At 45.3% G+C, this 18,802-nt stretch overlaps 1 pseudogene; it reads left to right on the top strand.

Moving 5' to 3' along the window:
- The first annotated feature begins 12,133 nt into the window (after positions 1 to 12,133).
- LOC115316974 lies at positions 12,134 to 13,154 on the top strand (annotated as a pseudogene).
- The last annotated feature ends 5,648 nt before the right edge of the window (positions 13,155 to 18,802 follow it).

Genomic DNA, 18,802 nt, shown 5'->3' with positions numbered 1-18,802 from the left:
CATGTTCCTTTGTTAGCCCTAGCCGTCTATTTGGTTGTGTCCATGCTTTCGTTTTGTGTTTCTTGGGGTGTTTTGACCTTCGAGGTTTTCGTCCAAGGTCCTGTTGTTTTGTACCTAGCCGTCTATATGTTTGTGTCGTTTCTTTCGTTTTGTGTTCGTTTAAGAGTTTTAATGTTGAAAGTTTTTGCCCACGATCCTGTTGGTTTGTTAAAGAAAAGCAAGGATCTAGTTTTTTTTTTTTTTTTAGTCTTATAAAGATGCTAGGGTGAAATCATTAAGTTTTGACCCAACCTCTTTTAGTACTTGTTTCGGCTTTGTGCCAAGTCATTTTTGTTCTCATGCGTTTGTGTAAAGAGAGTCCTTACTTTTCTTCTTTCTTTTTTCTTTCTTTTTCTTTTCTTTTTGTTTGCGAAGGCAGCGAAACCTTCTATAAACATGAACTTCTGTGTAATAAAATTCGACTGTTTATTGTGTTGCCCCTCGTCTTTCCCTAGTCTCAGGGGTTTGTTTTAAATTATCTTGAACCTTCACCAGCTCGTTTGTGCCCTAACGTTTTGTTTGTACACCTTAACGTTCGAGATGCTCATGCCACCTCTGTATCCGCACCGTCTGGAGAAGATGTGATATACGCTCCTTCTGCTGGACAAAGGATCGTTGTGAAGGGTCTGAGGAGACATTTGCGCACCAAGAATCTTTGAGGCCACGCTATCAAACACAGTTTCGAAACGAAATTCTAGACTGTTTATTAATGAATGCGAATAATCAATTCGAAGATAGGTGTAAAGACTGCAATGAAAACTTGTAATCATGGAAGCTGTTCAAGTCGACAGTCTGATATTGCTTTAGTTTCTGCCGAATAAGGAGAACGAATTCCACTGTAGTGACTGGTGAGAACGGCATCTCTTTTCAACGTCCGGCCTGAGGTGTTAAGAAAAGCTGGGTCCAGTTCTTTTTGCATTCTCATTATGTCAGTTACTATAAAGACGCGTGGCAAGTCATGGAAAACTAGCGATTATTTTTTGAGTGCATATCGCCAAGAGACAGTTCTAATAGCGTGCTTCTGGGCACTGTCATTATCAGTGTTCGATCGGAGCACGAACGCCCTCGGCGCACTGCACGTGTGCCAAGATCGTGCAGTGCGCCGAAGCCACGGTGGCCGAGGCTACTATAAAGGCGTAAATAACAGGTGGTCACATGCTGAATGCAGTTTGCGCGTGAAATGTTGCCACCGCCGCGGAGTAACCTCGCGAATATGAGTTAATATTTGCTCCTAGTCCTGGCACGGGCGAGACAGGGTACCTTCCGTGGCATTCACTTCAACACCCTCCAGCTGGCGGTGGCATGCAAACTTATGGAAATGCGTTGCTTGTCTGGTTAGTACCAGCTTTACGAGCGGAATGGTATATTCATCGCCCGTTTAGTACGCAGTCAGGGAGGTACCCGAGCTCTGGTTTGCACGCCACGTCCGGAAACTCGTGGGAACATATGTATGGTTTCCTTGGCGGTTATGCCGCGTACATAACAATGCCACGAGTAAGACCGACAGGACCGATGAACGTTGCACGCCATGTGTAAAACATCTTGCAGCCGCCGCTTGCTATTTGTCAGCCGTTGAGAACCTGTGTTGCTGCTCCTGCTGGCTAAACTGTTTTTCCAACAATTTACTCGAATTACACAGCACATATTATCTTGTTGCATCTTCAAGGATCTCGAAAACTAAAAAAGAACGCACTTTGTAGTCTTTTTGTGGTTATAAAGTTACTGATTACTGATATAATCTACGACTGCCTGCACATGAATATCTCATTCGAAAGTGGCCCTCCCCCCCCCCCCCTCTCTCTCTGCCGTCACCTAGAGAAAAGTGGTCATTCCATAGCGGTTTGGAGTGGTCACTTTGCCCAAAGGATAGTCACTTGGCCTTTGGTGTAGCCGAAGACTCCTTAAGTCGCTTTGACTACCCAGGGTAGTCTTTTTTTTTTTTCAGAGTGTATGTTCACTAAACCTAACCGACTTAAACCAGACGCAATTGAAGTTTCCAATTTTTTAGATGTCTACAATGGCTTAGCAGCGCAATTACAGTGTTGGCGGCGCGTGAAGACAGTCGTTTTCACCTGCACACGACCATTTGAACGTGCAGATGGAAGTGCGAACGTGAAGACATGCAAAGCGATCCCGGTGGTCCGGACCATTCGGCGTCTTATACATTCTTGTGCGCAACAAAGACGAGGACAAAAGCAGAGAAAAGGACACAACAAGGCGCAAATTTCAGCTGAATTTTATTGAAAACGTGTTCCGGTATCTATAGTCTTAACCATAGTCAGAATGGCAACAAAAAGACAAAAGTAAAGGAAAAACACCATAACAGAGCATAACTGGGAAAGAACACTATCTCGTTCTCAGGAAACACAATTCCTTCTCCGATAATGCAATTCATTCTGCGGCTCTCCCGTTCATACTGGAACAATAAAATATAAATGTTACGACGGCAAGTATCTGTGAATTCACCCATAGTGCTCCTGGCACAGGCGATCGTTCATGGCGTTTCCAGGTTTTTGGGCGCATCGGACAGAAAGGAAACACAGATAAACTTATCTTCACAGATGTCTACGCGGTCTACGAAATGTTCCTGATGTAACGAAGCATTCAAGTGTTCTATCGGCGTCACCTGGTTTGGTACTTGCCAGGGCTGGGCAGTATCGTGATACAAATGTATCGCGATAGTATCTTAGAGATACTTTCGGGTATCTGTATCTCTGCATCAGAATTGAATTGAAAAATGTATTTGTATCTCAGTAGTGAAATACATTTACAATGTATCGCTTGTATTGCAATACTTTGCCTGACTTAGGCATCTCGTTGCATTTGTCGCCGTTTTGTGATAAATTTAAAAGATAAAACCATTTGTTTGAAGCAACTTCCTTCGGAATTTATAACATGAACCGGCTCTATAACATCATCTAACTCATTCAAAAACATAAAAGAAAAACTGTGGTTTAAAAAAGGTGACGGGAAAGATTAACAAAATCAGCTCCTCTCACAATGCCTTTCACTCGTTTCGATTTAGCAGAGAGAAAGCTGTAAAGAAGTTGAGTGGAGAAAAAGTACGGCCCTGTTGTTCAATTTCCCACACCATGAGTGACACCATGGGTGACAATCTGAGATGCGCCCTCACGGCAAAACAGGGTTAATTTTGGGCAGACTGCGTTAAAGACTGCGTACCATGTCAAGCATGGTACGCAGTCTTCAACGTTCTTTAACGATGTGTTTCAACGGAGGTGACATGTCTTTTTAGTGGCGTGAAAGGGGCACTCACACATCAAAATCATTTGTTTTTTATTATCCGAAACGATTGAAAACGACGCCGGGGCGTTATCCCAAAATTCAAAACTTTGGAATTCAGTATTTGTAAAGTAAAAAAAAATAAAAACAATTTCCAAATGCCGAATTCGAAGTTCCCCCGCGATCCGCGTCGGTGCGTTGACGTCAAATATTGCGGAGTCCAGGGAGTCCACTTTCTTTCACAACTCCGTGCTGTTGCTATCGCGACCCAAAGCGAGGAGGAAAGGAGCGAGTGCCGACGGACCGGTTTTGAGCGGTGTCGCCTGTTTTCCATGGGAGGATAAAAATCCAGGACGCGGCACCACAACGATTTTTGGTATTTCAAAAAGAAGAGCCGTAGTGGGTTCGCAATTGCGTTAAAAACATGTTTTACGATTGCCGTTAATAAATGTTATAAAAATGTCGCCTACAAAGCTTCTAAACTTCATGATTCTTGACGTCACGAATCAAAAGAAGCGGGAGGCGAAAAGCGGGAGAGGAAAGCGCCAAAAATAAAAAGGCGCGCGCGCGCGCGTCAAAAATTATTTTTTCGCGTTGCGTTTTCTTTTATTTTTTTGCGTGTCTATGACTACAACGTGCATCGTTTTAGACAATAAAAAAAATACGACCCTTGGGGTGTCAGTGCCCCTTTAAGGGTAAATAAAGAGTTCGAAGTAAGGGGTAGTGCATAAAATAGCGCAAAAAGAGAAACACAAGCATGAATTACCATTCGCATTCGCCACGAACTACACCCTCACCACGTGGCACCGTTCGGGAACAAATGTATTTCTATAAGTATCTGTATTCCGGAATACTTTTTCGCCGTTTCTGCAGAAGTATTTCAGGGATATCCCGTTGCATAAAAACAAATCTATCTCAGTATCTGTGTTTGTACCTTAAAACACATGTATCTCAGTATTTGTATTCCCGAATACTTTTTGGAGTATCTCTGCCCAGCCTGGTACTTGCAACCTCTAAGGCCAGGAGTACTTGGCAACGTCACGCTCGACGCTCGAATATATTTTGCAAGGCATATAAAGATCACATATTTTATTTTGTTCCGATCAACTTGTTTTTTTTTTTTTTGCGCGGGCATTATTTAACTTTTCTACTTTTGTTTTTTTCTGCCTGACTCGTAGAGGCATATACACACATTTGCGTTTGAACGCGGTGCATTCTGTAGCGGAAGGGCGTTGAGCAGCGATGCGCAGCGCGTACGTACACGCACTGGCGTTAACACGCAGTCGACTGCAGTCAAGAGCCTATAAGAACGCTGTATCGTCGCTAGCGGCTCACAATGGTAAGCGAAATCCGCGGCAACATGTCGGTGTCCGGCGACAGCGTCGAATGAGTCAATCTTAGGACGATACCGCTGGCTGCCGCGACATCTATCCAGCTTGAAGCAACGCAGCCTTGGAAAAACCTCTGACGCAGTTCCCACTGCAGCCACTCCCCCCCCCCCCCCCCCCCCCCAAAAAAAAAAAAAAAAGAAGGTCCAAACGGAGACCGGGTACACCTCGCCGACAAGCGCGAGCAAGCACGTGGCCGTTTTTTTTTTCTTTTTCTTTTTTTTACTTTTTCTTTTACTTCTGATTAGTCTGACGTAACGCGCTGCCGCTACAGCTTTGTCCAAAGATGAGCGAGCCTCTAAACGACAGCCTCGCGTCCTGCCGTGGCGCGTTCCCCGACGGCCTGCTTCGTACGGATAGCAATCACTTCCTCCACCAAGGACGCCAACCCTCAATCAAACGCCCTCAAAAGCGAAACTGCTTACGGGCCAGTGGTGATGTAGGTTGTTTAGCCGGACCTCGATGTGCACCTTGGGTGACTGTCGTCGAGGGCCGGGGGATCGTGGTTGATGCTAGCTTCTGGAGGTTTGGTTGTCGGTGACGAGTGCTGGGAATCGAAGGCGCCGTGGTTCGATTACAAACACGCACAAAACAACTTTGCTTAAACATCAGGTTACGTAAGAAGAAGAAAAAAAAAAGATGAAGACGTGGACGCACTTCCGCAAACGGCTCACAAATAAAGGACGTTTCGGCGTCAGGTGCCCTACCGCGCACGGTGAAGACGGCGGCTACTCGGAGGGCGCTGAACAAAGTACCTCTTGCGCACGACAGGCTACGGAGCGCACCGCGGGAGATTAAAGGGTCGCGCACGAGCCCATTTTAAACTCAAAAATGTCCTCCTCGTCCAAGGGTTAGGACAGCTTGTCGGACGCCCTGGCCGTCCAGTTGGGGCCCTGAAAACTTTTAATTGGACCCATGCGCCAAAACACGCTAAGCGATTCACGTAATAAATTTCTGCCCCCCCCCCCCCTTTCTGCCGTGTAGTCACAGAAACTTTATTCTTGGTTAGATATTCCAGGACCTGAACCTCTGTTCCGCTGGGCTTACACACCGCATAAAATATATGGGTCCGCTAAAATAGTGGAAACGTCCCTCGCCTGGAGACTTGATCCCACCGCAAGGTGCTGGTGGACGTGGAGAAAAAAAATTCAAAACGGGCCAGAACGTACACGAAACTTTTGCTTACGTGTCCCGACGCAAGGGTCAAATCACCCGGGATGCAGTTAGCCAGTCGGAACGATTTGACAGTCCCTGACAAGTACAACCCGGCATTCGGACCACCGGCCTCTTGGAGCCCGCCTGGTCGTGGGCACCCTCATGGGCTGTGGAAACCCGAACTTCCACGCGTACGATGCATACAAAGCGGAAGCGGCGTGCGTAGTCGCGCGTGACGCACGGCGACTGAGACGCTAGAAACTCCAAGAAACACCGTTTCGGCTTTGCACGCAAAATGGGGCTGTCTGCAAGCGCTCTCTCGGTTTAGCCGGAAGTGTATTGCCGTTGGCTCACGGAGTAAAGCAGCGAGGCAATTCCAGGGCCCAGGTTGGCCTATTCGAACGCCCCACTCTTTCGCGAGCAGAAGACGACAATGACCCTTTCGCGCTCGTTGTTTGTTATTCTGATATTAGAGGGCATCTCTCACCGAGGATGGCTGCGAGGTCGCCCTTTCTGGAGGCACATTGGCGGACGGGGGAGTGTTGCATCACTGGGCTGCGTTTTAGCCTACCTGACACCCCTCTCTCACGTAGCTTCGCGGTGGCAGTCTGCGGTGGCACATTGCAAGGTGACGCAGGCGGTGAGGCTGAACGATAGGTATTTGGCGCTAAACAAAAGTCTATGTTAGTCCACCCGACCCTCCTCGTTCAAGCCGCTTCGAGTGGCAGTGTGCAGCGGCACATTACATGGCGACATGATGGGGCGCAGCTAACGATAAATATTTGGCGGTAAACAAAAGGTCGCTAGTTCTCGCGACGAGTACAGACCTTCAACACCGCGTGGTAAATCGCTAAAAGCGTCTCAGGCTTAATCCGCGTGTGGAAGCAAAACGCGAAGATAATGATGCCGGTTCCCGATAGGGCCGCAAGACCACTCAAGCAGGCAGCCAGCCAGCCAGCCAAATCTCTCGAGGGTGATTTCAGATAAGATCGACCAAAGGATGGCTAGTCGACATTTTCAAATCAACTGATGTTTTTATATGTTATTGTCTAGTGTCTGGTATGAACGAATCCAAACTTAGTTTTGACTAGAAAAAATACTTGGGGACAGGAAAAATCGTAAGGCATGAGGTGGTGGACAGTTGCATTAACGCGCACTGATGGAGGGGGCCCGTTTGAGAGTGAATAACTAAAGCGATAACATTAGGAGAACTCTAATACGTTTTAGGCGCAAACTATGGATATAGCTTGCTTGTAATATAAAGTAATCATATTTATTTAAAATTTATTTATTTTTCTAAAAATTGACAAACATGCCTGCTTGAACGACAAATGGCAAACTTTGGAGGTCTGTATCTCATGAAATAATTTAATCATTATGATATAATTTGCAGATATTATTCTCCTAATATATAGCTAATATTTAAAAAATAACTAAGGTATCTGTGTGGTACAATAGTTAGGATATATTTAGTCAAACATGAAAAAAAATCAAACAAAGAAAAATTCCGATGCAAATAAAAAAAAACACCACCCTCGATTTTTTTTAAATTTAGGTAACCTGTTATACTCTATTTCGGCATTCATTTCCATTAAAAACATGTTGCATCATTTTATTGAGAAAGAAGATACAACTCCCCAAAGTAGGGTCCTTTTTCAAAGCCTACACTTAGCAGTGTTTTATACAAGAACTGACTCTGAGTTCCAGTTTCATGAAACCAACACACATCTTTTATATATTTTTATTCAGATGAGGCCAATGATAACTAAAGAAATCGTTCACACACTTAAATTAAGGAGAAACTACTGTGTACAAAGAGGTATCATATTACGGACTAGTGATCCGAGAAAAGATCATGCAGCCATCGGCCACAAGGAACTTTGTTTACTTTATTCTCCTGCGACACTATATGCTATCCCCTCTTCTGCTCCACCTTCATCTCTCTCTCTCTCTCATATATATCCCTGATATATATCCAGAACAAAAACATGTGAGTGGGCATGGAAGCTTTCCAGCTATGAAATACTTGAACTTTTTCATCTTCGTATTGCAGTTCCTGAGCGAGCTCGGACGCGGGTCCCAACCTGATCGGCAGCATGACGACAACTTTGCTGCTTTCCAAGTGCCAGTCAGCGTTCCACCCGTCGACACGTGTACCCCTGCTGCGGTGTCATCCACCGACGTGAACTGCCCCTGCATCGAGGGACTGAACCGATCACCAACATCATCTACGGCATCGACACCACCTGTGCCGCCTATAAGAGGCAACTTCGACGCGCTGCTCGCCAGTGGGCCATAGAGTAATATACACAAGGTAAAGAGCGGACACTGCCATAGGCCCCAGCGGCCCAGATAGACCAGTGACAGGTAGCGCTCCTAGCGGGCGGTATGAAGTATAATCTGATTCCGTTTCCGGTCAAGTTAGTTTCGGTTTCGGTTTGGGCGTTTTTGCTCCGGTTCTCCAATACCCTTCTCTCTCTTTTTCCTCCCTGCCTCGCTCATCTCTCGGGAGCACCTTGACTCCTGAAGCCGCTGTTTTTTTGGGTTTTTTTTTAGTACTGACACACTTTTGCTTTATTTTTTAAGATAGAGTTCGTGCAAAATGTGTCAAACAATATTTCAACTTACTTCACAAAGCAGAAGTATATATATTTCTTGTTCTTTTTCTATTGTAAAGCATTGAACACAATCACCGCATTGACTCCTGGCTGGTGGAGCATTTTGGGGTCAACAACAGTAAGTGATTCGAACACATTTTATTGGACCACATTCATGTACACATGATTTACTTCAGAAGCTATGTATGTTTTATACGAAAGAGATCGATACTCAAAAAAATAAATGAATATGAAGGACTTCGGCATTCGTACACTTTGCAATAGATTCTTAGCGGAACCAAGTTAACAAAACCCTTCCACGGAGAGCATGCTGTATGATACATTCACTTTCACGCCGACTCGGGTACGGGAAGTAAGTGCAAAAATAAATAAGACATCGCTATCATTACCAGTCATAAGAGTATAATAACAGTGCGAAGCACACGCCAGATAGTACAAATTCCCGATTTCCGGCAAATATAAAAAAAACACCAATTTGCATAGCCTCAAACTCACTACGGGCGAGCCACTACCAAACAATGAGAACTCTATTCGAAATCTGACAAGATTCAACATCCCTAAATATTCCCCGAAATTGTTCAGAAAAGAAATATGGCTTCAGAAAAAAGCGGCTAAAAAACTATGGACAGTGGATACAAAAGTGGATACATTTTCTTTCAAATATTTTTAGCCTCTATACACTATTTTCTATCGAATTTTTTTAGAAAGTGGACAAATATTTTTGTTAGGGAGCCGTGATACACATTCGCTGGAAAAAGGGGAAACAAATATTTGGAGAGCAAGCTGCACCGCCCACTTAATCACTTTTTGTTTTAGGTTTGGCAACCGCCTCTGTTAATACGCTATTAACAGTTAAACCTGTCTCGTTCTTACTGGCCACTGAAGAGTGCAACCGAACTTTGTCCGAATTCCGGTTAAGAAATCAAACATGTCAACACAAGCGTATTGTGCAAAACAATTTTAAAAACCCTTTGTGGTACTCCTCTGGGGAAAGGCGAAAACCACCCAGACCTCAAAGTGCGCTATACAAGGCGGCACACACTCCTCGAACATGTGTCACACTCTCTATTACGGGAAGAAAGTGATTTTCTAGTTGCTGAATGAAATGAAAGGCAGCCTGTGATGGTACTACTAAGTTCCCGAAGAATTTTCCAGGCACGTGGTATGCTTTAGGAACAAGACAGTACTGGTGAGGCCTGGTCCAGTTATTAGACTCATCCGATAGCATCTGAGAACAGCGACAGCTGTAAGTTGTCTGTTCAAGCAAAAGCTTGATCAAATAGCCCCAAACGTAATAAAAACGTGGACGAGTCATCAATTATGTTAGACCTGATTTCTGATGCCAGCTCAGAAATATCCTCTAGTGGCGGGAAATTATCAATTGGAATCCACAATGTCTGTAATTAAACTTTCATGGTGTGAAGATATTTGCAACTCCTTTAGGAGGTCAGCCTTGTCATCTTCTACGTTTTCATTGTCTGACAGTTTGAACAGTTTCTTTATCCAGAGGTGTTTTAGTCCTGAGGTGAACTGATGCACATTTGGGTTTGTGTTGCAGCCCAGCACTTGTCGTATATAGCTCCAAAAACGTTCTCAAGTGTGTCTTGCTGCGGGCGTCGTGTAAGTAAGAACTTAAAGTCATGGCTGCTTGAAAGCTCATCAAAGAGCATGAGGACACTTTTTATAGTAACTTGCCATCCAATGATGGCTTATGGCTGCCTCCTACTTTGGAACTGCCATGCTGAAATTCATCCGAGTTACTGGTGGAGAAAATCAATTATTTGAGATTCTCCCTTCAGAATGGCATGACGCAACTTCTGCCCTGTCTTTTTGAATTTTTTAGCTATTTAGACAATCAAAAAGTATGCACATCCTATCACAGAAATAGGCTGTAGCCATGACTGCCTCAGGAAGTTCCTTTGCATAAACAAGAGATATGATTACAAGAAAGATTGAGGCACTCAGTACCTGTGGGGCACAATTTTCTTCCATGTTACAGAAAGGTTTTTGAATAAATGTGTCTCTCAGTAAGTGTCGGAGTCAATTGCAAGCTAATCTCATGGATAGAACAATGAAGTTCAACAATAGAAGACCGCTCAATGACCGCATTTCCAATGCAAAGTTTGTGGGCTTGGAGATTGCTCTTGGTTGTTTTGGAAAGGTGCGGAACATCAAAGACAAAATAAACGTGTTCGTTGTCAACTTCAAAAAATGGCTTATCACCACATACACCAAGCTTACGTTTGAAGCCCCCTAACCACCGACCACAGCCTTTACTGTGAAGCCAACCGCCTTAAAGGGGCGATGCACTGATATTTGTATTTTGCGCAAATACCGCTTAGAACGAATCCCTGACGTTAATGATCCGTAAAATATACCCGTTCGTTTTCACCACACGCATTTGAAGTCGCAGAAAAACATAAAGAAAAACGAGCAGAGTTCACCCGCTCAACTCGCAGCCAGAACAAGCGGCCCCGTGATCTGGAGCCGATTATATGCCGCCAATGTTGGTCATAGTCATGCGCCGGGGTTGGCAAGGCAGAGGACACGCGCTGAGTTCCAGACATTGTTATGGTTCGGCTGTTGTCGTCATTGCAGCGATTTGACACAGGACACTACCCGAATGTTCCTCGAGCTATCGATTATCACGAGCCCAAATCGAGTGTCCACGCCATGCTCGGGTGCAATCTATGAGCCGTATTCAAATATCGTCACTGGGCGGTACTGCTACCGTCCAGCTATGTCATCAGGTTTTTCGAAGAAGAGATTGAATAAAAACACTGGGTTTTGTCCTCGAAATTACAGCGCAACAGAGGAGTTTCTTGGTCAGTGGCGTTGCGTGCGAGTATCCTTGAGTCCCACTATAGTGCCAGTAAGCTCGTGTAAAGTGAAAAACATTCCAATTGAATATCATTGCACCGCCCCTTTAAGCTCCCGAATGAGAGAACTGAGGAGACTGTGTTAAACAGAAGACGTTGTTGGAGTGTGCACAACAGTGTGTGCAAACGCACCTCCTGGAAATTTCAGACAGCATAACAACCAAGGCTCTATCTGCAATGTTAGAGGTTCGTTCAACACCGTCATCTGTTAACCCATGGACAATGTCGTGTGCAAGGTCGTAAGTTAAATTCTTTTTTTGAAAACAATCTCATCGAAAATCAACATGCACACACGTTCAAGTGCAGCCAGACAGCCCGGCAGAAACAACAGCGCGAGAAGCTCGAACCGATCGGCTCCACGAATTCACGCCGAGCATGCGAGCACGCGGGCGGTCATGCGTCACCTTGATTGATGCAAAGTCGACCGAACATGATGCAGCAGAAAGCACAGATGGACGGCACGCACGGCACAGACGAACGACGCAGGGACGAGCAGAGGCCATGCAGAATGATGCAGAGGCGACAGCGTGCAGGCAGGCAGGCAATGGCAGGCGCCATTCATCACGTGGTTTTTGTGACGTATTTGATTTAATCTATTTAGTCGTTTTAAGTACTTTAAACAATTTTAAAGCATTTCCATTTAAAAAATAAATACTTTTCACTGATATAGTTTTAATTAATTTTAACCAAATTGTAGAAAAGCGCCACGTAGCGGAGGGTATGAAACGCACTATCTGGGCCGCGAATCGGCTCCTGTGTCCTCTCTTTACGTTTACTATATTACTCTATGAGTGGGCATGGAAGCTTTCCAGCTATGAAATACTTGAACTTTTTCATCTTCGTATTGCAGTTCCTGAGCGAGCTCGGACGCGGGTCCCAACCTGATCGGCAGCATGACGACAACTTTGCTGCTTTCCAAGTGCCAGTCAGCGTTCCACCCGTCGACACGTGTACCCCTGCTGCGGTGTCATCCACCGACGTGAACTGCCCCTGCATCGAGGGACTGAACCGATCACCAACATCATCTACGGCATCGACACCACCTGTGCCGCCTATAAGAGGCAACTTCGACGCGCTGCTCGCCAGTGGGCATGGAAGCTTTCCAGCTATGAAATACTTGAACTTTTTCATCTTCGTATTGCAGGTTAGTAAACAGAGATCCTGTCATTGTTTCCGTTCTAATAATATTTGCCTTTTTAAGCTTCCATGCCCTGAAGCTTGCATTGAATCATTTAGAGTGTTGTTACTCCTTTTCTGCGGTGACGTAGAGAAAAATCCAGGCCCTATGTCAAAGGTTGAGGTTGAATTTGTGCAAGATCTCAACAACAATGTCCTAAAACTCGAGAGTATATTAACCTCACTTCAACAAGAAGTACTCGAACTCAAGGCAAAGCTAAAACAAACCGATGAAACGCTCTAGCGGTTTCCGAACAGAATACTCTGCTAACTAATGAACTGAGAGAAAGACTAAAACAAACCGAAGAGTCTCTTCTAACGGTTACAGGACAGAACGCTCAGTTAAATAACGACGTAGTATCAATAAAGTTGAAGGAGAGGGACGCTGCCACAAGTGAAGAGCCTCAGTTATCGGCCGCTCTACGTGATCTATCTAATCTAAAAACGCGCTGTGATGATGCGGAGGGCAGGTCCCGTAGATCAAATCTGTTATTCTTCGGTCTTCCTGATAAAGATAAGGAAACTTGGAACGAGTCCGAAGGTTTGGTCGTCGAACTGTGCTTCGAAAAACTCTGCATTCGTGTTGACCCAATCAGAATCGAAAGAGCGCATCGTTTGGGCTCCTTCAACGAACGAAAGTGTCGCCCAATTATTGTTAAGTTCTCTTCATTTAAAGAAAAAGAAAGTATAATGTCATCAGCATACAAACTAAAAAACTCGCCTTTTGCTATCAGTGAGGATTTCCCGGTATGTGTCCGACTCGCGCGCCGCAAACTGCTTGAATTTGCCCGATCAAAGGGTTTGCCCTTTAGACTTCGTCACGACAAGCTGTTGATGGATGACAAGTGCTTTATATTGGACACGGTGCAGAGTTTGGTTCGAGAAAAAAAAAACAGGCGTCTACGCCGCTTCCCTTTCTCGCCGCGCCCCCATCAGGTTCTGTCGACCAGAGTCAAACGCAACTGTGATGTGCCCGTTGAGCATTCTGTACTCTTCACTAACATTAGAAGTTTCATACCTAAAAGGGAAGATGTGCACTCCTTGATTGATACATGCAACGCGGACTTTGTTTTTCTTACTGAAACGTGGTTAAACCCTGATATCGCTGACGCAGAATTGTTTCCTCCACATTTTGGCTTTCATGTTTACCGAACTGACCGCGTCGGAAAGAAAGGGGGTGGTGTTCTTTTAGCTGTGAATAAGCGTATCCCATCAAGGCTTATATCGGTAGAAACAAGCCTGGAAATCGTCTGGGTATGCCTTACCTCTAAGCCAAGCATTATAATGGGTGTATGTTACAGGCCGCCAGATAGTGGTAGGGATTTCATTACTGAGCTTCATAAGTGTCTGTTTCAGGTTACATCCCTTTTTCCTAGTGCCGCCCTTGTACTTCTTGGAGACTTTAATTTCCCAGACATTGATTGGACTGCCCCCTCCTCCGGCAGTGCTTTTTCCGATGCTTTTGTAGACCTTTGCCTTGACTTTAATTTTTCCAACGTTATCACTCAACCAACCAGAACTACCAAAATCTGCAGCAATGTGCTGGACTTGTGCCTAACGCAAGAGCCAGACCTTATCAGTAACGTTACATACTTACCCGGCATTAGTGACCATCTTGTTATCGAATTAACACTCTCCCTTACCACTCCTCACAAATCACGCTATACTAAATTCATTCGGAATTACGCGGGTGCCGACTATAGCTCTATCAACTCGCAACTGGAACACTTCTACGACACGTTCTCTCACGGTTTTGAGGAAAGATCTGTCAACGCTAACTGGACGCTGTACAAAGATAAACTAATTCAACTTATTGAGTCTTTCATACCACTCACTCGTGTCATCTCTGATAATAACAATCCGTGGTATAACAAAACCATTCATAAGCACTCCAACAAAAAGAAAAGGCTTTATAGACGGGCTAAGTGTTGCGACACACTGGAAGCCTGGAACCAATACCACGATTGTGCAACGGGATACAAAACAGCTATAAATGAAGCGAAAACTAAATTCTATACTCGGGACCTCTCCAACATTTTGGTTAACAAGCCAAAGCAATTTTGGAAGATTATTAATCCTTCTACGTCGTCTCCGTTGCAATTCACTGACAACAGCGGGCATAATCTTTCCGATCACCAAAGTGCTCTTTCACTTAATAACTTATTTAGTTCTATCTTTACAGAAGAAAACCTGAGTAATATTCCCGTCCCACGCCAGTCATTGCACACTCCTATGGGGCCCATCACTTTTGACTATGCCGGCGTCCTGAAAGCAATTGAGAACTTGAAGCTGTCTTCCAGCTCAGGGGATGACCAAATCAATTCGAAGGTTCTAATAAACACGAAACACATTTCCGCAGCTTTTCTTTGTGACATATTTTCCCAGTCTATTAAACTTTCTGAAATTCCGAGGGATTGGAAAACTGGAAACGTAACCCCTGTGTTCAAATCTGGTGACCGCCACCTAATTACAAACTATCGGCCCATCTCCCTAACTAGCGTATCATCTAAGCTCATGGAACACGTACTTTACTCCAATATAATCAATTATTTAGAAAATAACAACCTACTTTTTAATCACCAACATGGTTTTCGGAAAGCGTACTCTTGCGAAACCCAACTAACGGCATTTCTTCATGACATTCACGCAGGTTTTAATACCAACATTCAGACTGACGCCATTTTTCTCGACTTTTCTAAAGCGTTTGATAGGGTCCCTCATCAACGTCTTAAAATAAAACTTAACGAATTTAAGATCCATCCCACTATCGTAAATTGGATATCCGAATTCTTGACTAACCGCACCCAGTACACCACCATTAATAACTCTAAATCCCCCTCGTGCCCGGTAACCTCAGGCGTCCCTCAGGGTAGTGTACTCGGGCCCTTACTCTTTTTAATCTACATCAATGATATTCATGAGCACATCTCCTCATCAGTTCGGTTACTTGCAGACGACTGCGTAATTTACAGGCCCATTCTCTCGCTCGACGATCGCCATATTTTGCAAACAGATATTTCACAAGTCATTCAATGGTGCAATAAATGGCAGATGACTCTCAATTTCGACAAATGTAAATCCCTTTCCTTTTCTCGTCGTGTTCTTCAACCTTTTTCTTACCATTTTGACGCGTCCCCCATCACCGTTTGCAGTTCATATAAATATCTCGGTATTCATTTAACATCTGACCTTTCATGGACGTCTCACATCAGCAATATAGTAGCTAGCGCAAACCGTACCCTCGGTTTTTTGCGCCGAAACCTGAAACCCGCAACAGCAGAGATAAAACAATTAGCATACTCAACTTTGGTTCGGTCTAAGCTTGAATTCGCTTCTTCTGTGTGGTGCCCTTGGCAATCTTACCTATCTAACAAACTTGAATCCATCCAAAACAGGGCTCTTCGTTTTATTTTTTCTGATTACTCACCATTCACGAGCATATCTGGATTGCGCGAAGCAGCTAACCTTCACACACTTTCATTGAGGCGCCGAGTGTCCCGTCTCTCTCTCCTTCACCGAATCTTTCACTATAACATGCCTCTTCGTGAATCTCTGCTTTTACCCCCGTGGCAGATTTTCCCCCGCTTTGACCACTCCTGCAAGTTGCGGCCCATTTTTTCATCAACTACTTCATACAGTAATTCAACTTTACCTTTGGCAATAAACGATTGGAACATACTACCAAATGACATTGTTACCATAACTGACACACATAAATTTGCCGCCTCTGTAACCATTTTCATCTCTTCATTATCCGACTAGTTCCCTCTTCTATTGTGTTAAAATTGCGTGCGGAAGTGTTCGATTAAGAAAAATAATAACAAATGTACCACTCCCTTGTGTAATGCCCGTAAGGGCCTTCAAGGATAATAAATGATGAATGATGATGATGATGATGTTCAAGCATTCCCTTTCTGCGTGGTAGCGTTCTGTGGCTAGCAAAAATCATTTCCTCGCTAAGCTCACGATTATGGCAAAATAGTTGCCGGAAACCGCAGACGACACTCGTCGCTAGTTCTGGCAAAACGGCCGATACAATCTTTTTTTCGCATTTCCCCGCTCGCTGTCAAGGACAAGGGGGTTCGCTTCAACCAGCAAAACATGGCCGCGGACGCCTGTTTACTGAGCAGTCATGCCTGTCGCCATCTCACTCGCTGGCGTCACGGGCGATAATATCAGGCACAAAGGGGCACACCAACCGGCAGCATTATCCCCAAATACTCGAGCCTCACGTAAATACATAGAGTGTAAACGCCGTCGCCATGTTATCGTAGTAAGACCGCCCCCCCCCCCCTCCCCCAACGGGGGACTGCAGTACGCGACGGCGTACTAACACAACGGCGACGATATCGACATCGCGGGCTCCGAATTTTCCCATAGTTCTACTCCACGGGCATTTCTCGAAACGCTTGATATTGTGTACGCCCGCCTGGAAGGATTTCAGGCGCGTAGTTAAGATAAGGCGGTTCTCCGCGGCAAAAGAAAGCAATTTCACAAAAGCTTAAAAGCGGCGGCGACGCGTGTGCGGTGAACGCTTGTAGTTTTAGTGTAGACAGGGTGTGTGTGTTCTCGTTGTTGACACCAGCCGGCGATAAGGCACTGCAGGCGGTAGCTCAGTACAGCAATGGCTAATCCGAGTGACCATCAACGTAACCCCACCGCCAACCCCTCGCGAACCGGTCGCCGACATGGCTCAGGCTGTGTCATGAACCACGTGTTAGAAGCTCGGGTGCTTTCATATCAGCGCGTGGAGGGACGACAGTGCGATTCCGGAAAGTCTTTTTCGAAGGCCGCAGACCACAATTTTTTGTCTGGAGACTTTCCCTCTTTCTTCCTTTGACGTGGATCAAGCTTTGCCGACAGCCTCAGTTGTGACCTCTCTTTTCAAATGTACGTTTGCAGTGAGTGAGCTCCTCAGCCTCGGACTTGTCACTTGTGCACCCAGTAGTTCTTTCACTTGGCAATTATATGCCATCAGTTGGGGTTTAATTTCTATTATTTATGTATACATTATGAAGACGTCCTGGAGCTCCGAACGAGTGTTTTGTGCAGATTACTTTTGCAAACACAAAAAGACTATACCAAAGCAGCGGAATTTTCGAAGTGTTGGCGAGTTGGACCTAAACTCGTTGAAGCAAATTCTTCCGCCTGACTGTTCCACCAAAGTGAGTGCGACGGACTACCTGTGCTACCATTGCTTCATGCACATCACTAAGGAGATCTCGATGCGAAGCTCAGAGCAGTGCCCTGACATATTTGTGCCAGCTGAAGAAGCAATTGAAGATCTAAATCGCAGCATACTACCTACAGATGTGTCGCCGCTGAGACAACCAAGCGTCGTAAGAAGTCGGGACAGGCCTGCCTATGTCAAGAGAAAGCAGACAGAACTGGAGCAGGTTGCTGTCAAGAATATACGCTCAAGGCTACGTATTGCGTACGACAGGGACGCACCATCGGGGTCGTTCGAACCAACATGCTCCACATGCACTGAGTGGGTGGACAACTTTCGGCAGGCCTTTGAAACCGCCACCTCTCTCCGGGAACGTTGTCAACTGCTTACACTATTGCCGTCAACAGTGACGAAGAATGAGGTTCAAAAGATGATCCCACAGGCCTCAATGTACCTCATCAGTTAGTCCCGAAAACTCAAGGAAAAGCATGGCGTGTGGTATGAGCCGGATCCTTACACGAGGTGCAAGGTGAGCCCTGAGAAACCTGTCTGCTGCCCTAGAGTACTTCACGAAAGACGAGCTACAATGTTCGCGCCAAAGTCCCAACCAGAAGGACGTCATCTCTGTCATGCTCAACGGAGAGAAAACGTTCGTGCCAAAGCGCTTCATGACACGCTCAATACGAGAGGCCTTCCGTATATACAAAGACAAGCATCCCGATTCCGGCGTTGGGCTAACGAAATTTTATTCGTTGCGCCCTAGATGGGTCCAATGTATTCCACACCAGGAAGTGTGCGTTTGTGTGCGCTGCGCCAATTATTATCTTTGTATTGCCGCTCTAGAGAACGTTACAGGCTCAACATTCAACACTGGTGAAATGAACTCGGCATTTCTGTGCGACCCAGCAAACAGAACTGTGCCTTCAAGGAGACTGTGATCACTGCCCAAAAGGCCAGTTTCTTACACTCCAGGAACTTGATATCCCGGAGGATGAAGAGATTGTGCTTGCAACATGGGAGTCCGGCGACCTTGTGAAAAAAACTTTGGAACCTGAGACTTTCCTAAAAGTCATCCAAGTGACGGTTGGAAGTTGGGTACTTCACAACCATATCCGGCAAACGCAAGGTAAAGCGATC

Source organism: Ixodes scapularis, unplaced genomic scaffold (assembly GCF_016920785.2).
Source record: "Ixodes scapularis isolate PalLabHiFi unplaced genomic scaffold, ASM1692078v2 PGA_scaffold3__209_contigs__length_174095766, whole genome shotgun sequence".
In the NCBI taxonomy this organism is placed as follows: domain Eukaryota; kingdom Metazoa; phylum Arthropoda; class Arachnida; order Ixodida; family Ixodidae; genus Ixodes; species Ixodes scapularis.
The sequence above is the reverse complement of the archived record's forward strand: the minus strand, read 5'-3'. Positions and strand labels throughout refer to the sequence as shown.